Source organism: Belonocnema kinseyi, chromosome 8 (genome assembly GCF_010883055.1).
Source record: "Belonocnema kinseyi isolate 2016_QV_RU_SX_M_011 chromosome 8, B_treatae_v1, whole genome shotgun sequence".
In the NCBI taxonomy this organism is placed as follows: Eukaryota; Metazoa; Arthropoda; class Insecta; order Hymenoptera; family Cynipidae; genus Belonocnema; species Belonocnema kinseyi.
Window position 1 is genome coordinate 96,688,568 of NC_046664.1, and position 2,616 is coordinate 96,691,183.

Here is a 2,616-nt window from a genome sequence, read left to right on the forward strand (position 1 = left end):
TCCGGTAAAAGTGCATCTCTGGTGTTGTTTCTCGAAACATGGGTTTGGGAGATTGCACCTACATATACGGAACTCATTTTTTGTAACGTGGTAACAAGATGACACCAAAGTGACACCAAAATCATGTCGATACACCTTACCGACTGCGAGTAAAGCCACCCACGCTTTAACTTGACAGACTGTAATTAATAAAAATATTCAAGCCAAGATTCAACCTAATTGTCATTAATTATTTATATCAAAATCAATACTTCTTTGCAATACTTAATCACAGAAAAATATTTTCTTTTAACTAAAAATGTTGAGAATTCGTATGAGAATGATATTCATCATGGAAAATCTCTAAATATTGTCGATTATTAAGTCATTACAAACATTTTCATCAATAATACAGCCACACAAAAAAAAGTGACCGCTCCTAACCTGAATTAACAGAAATTTATTGAAATACACGTAAAGCTCTCGAAGCATATTTTCCCAGCAGCAAATGTGTGCTATATCGAGTGGGTCAACTCGAGCCTAACCTAGAAATAAATCTAACCTAGCCTATCCTAACCTTACGAAACACAATTAAACTGATTGTGTTGTCCCGTTGTGTTTGCGGTACCGTTTCATTCAACTTCGGCTTAACCTACATAGAGGTTTAACCTATCCTAACCTAACAAAACTTGACCTAATTTAATTACGATAAAAAGCAAGATAAAATGTAGACACGAAAGATAGTATAAATATATATCCTTAAGTTTAAGAAAAGCAGAGAGAACAAATTTTTTAATAAAACTCTTATTCATTTGCATGTTTAATTTACAGTTCTACATTTTAATTGATACAAACATTGTCAGGTTAATTGAAATGGGGTCAATTCTACTTGTAGTTCTAAGTTTCTTTAAATGAGTAATGTGCGTCTAAATTTTTAACCACCTGTAGTACAATGAAATGAATTCTATTGTGTTACAACGGGAACACTTAAGTTAAGTTGTGTTGCGTTAAGCAAAATTTCGTTAGGTTCTGTTAAGTTAGATTCATTTGTAGGTTAAGATCGAAATAACCTATTAAATATAGCACACATTTAAGACTGAGAACCGTATGCTTACATAGCTACACGTGTGGTTGAATTTCATTCGGCTAGGTTAGGTTAGGTCAGGTTTTGTTAGGTTAGGATAGGTTAAATCTCTATGTAGGTTAAGCCGAAGCTGAATGAAACGGTACCACAAACACAACGGGACAACACAATGAGTTTAATTGTGTTATGTGAAGTTAATTTAGGTTAGGTTAGGTTAGGTCAGGTTTTTTAGGTTAGGATAGGTTTGACTTCTTTGCAGGTTAAGCCCAAGCTGATTCAAACGGTACCGCAAACACAACGGGACAACATAATCAGTTTAATTGTGTTTCGTGAGGTTAGGTTAGGTTAGGCTAGGTTAGATTTATTTCTAGGTCTCAAAATCCATAGGAATACTTGTGTCTTGTTACCAGATCCGCAAACTTTTTTTGTGTGGCTGTGTAATTAAGGAAAGTTTGTGTATTCAGCAGTAATGTAGGTGATTACGAACCACAACAAATTATAAGAATAAAATATTTTCTATCGCTAACAACAAATATTGTGTATGAAATAAAAAATTTGAGAAATATATTTAATAATTATAATGGAAGTTAGAGATTGTTATTAAATTTTTATTACAGTATTACGGTTAATTCTTTTGCAACGTGATTTTATGGAGAAAATAATTTTTTTCCAAGGAACAGTACCATTTTTCCAATGGTTTGGTCATTTTTGTTACTAAACCATAATAATTGAGTTTCTGAAACATTCTATTAAAGAAATATCACTATTTACGTGTCTAAAACTTGATTTAGGAGGAAGAAGCATTTCTTTTGGTGAGAAAATGTTTACAGTTTTAATTTTTTTATCATATTTATTGGAGAATAAGAACAGCCAAATGTGTGAAAAATAATTGAGTACTTACCTTGAATTTTGAGACGACAAGACAATTGGGTACTAAACCAGTACTGTTATTGTCAAAATCAACTTATTTCCTGATAAATATTAGGTTGAATCTTGAACTAAATATTTTTATTTTTTAGTCTAATTGGATTAATTATGATGCTGAACGACTTTTTTTGGAAATCTTTGCTCAATAAAGAGATACGAAGATATTTTTTTTTGAAATCAGCAAGTTTGACATCATATTTATTTAAGTAACAAACAACACAGAATCAAATTTAAATACAGTACAAGTCCGATAAATTTCCAACTTCGGGGCTGTAGGGGCGGAAATTTCCAGGAATTGCGGACTTATCAGATGCCCCCTCTATTAGCGCGGTATTAAGAGCGCGCATGCGCAAATCATGGGCGCAAATCATGAGAAAAAAGCACACGTAGTGGCAGAACCACAATTAGTGTGCGTGCCGTACATGTGATGACGTTTTAAGGAGAGTGTACACTTATTGGACGGCAAGTTATTGGGCTTCTAGTGTACCAGGTGTATACATATGAAACCGGTATTGCCATCTAGGGGCCAGTAGGAACACTTGTAGGCACTGTCGGAACTTACCATTTGTGCTAATTGGCGTATTGTCATCTGTCAACAATATCCAATACCAAACATTTCAAGTTTC

General features: G+C 33.5%; 1 protein-coding gene across 1 annotated transcript in view; it reads right to left on the reverse strand.

The window, feature by feature from the left end:
• LOC117177916 (Down syndrome cell adhesion molecule-like protein Dscam2) overlaps positions 1–2,616 on the reverse strand; it is a 273,718-nt gene that overhangs the window by 30,057 nt on the left and 241,045 nt on the right. The window lies entirely within an intron of this gene.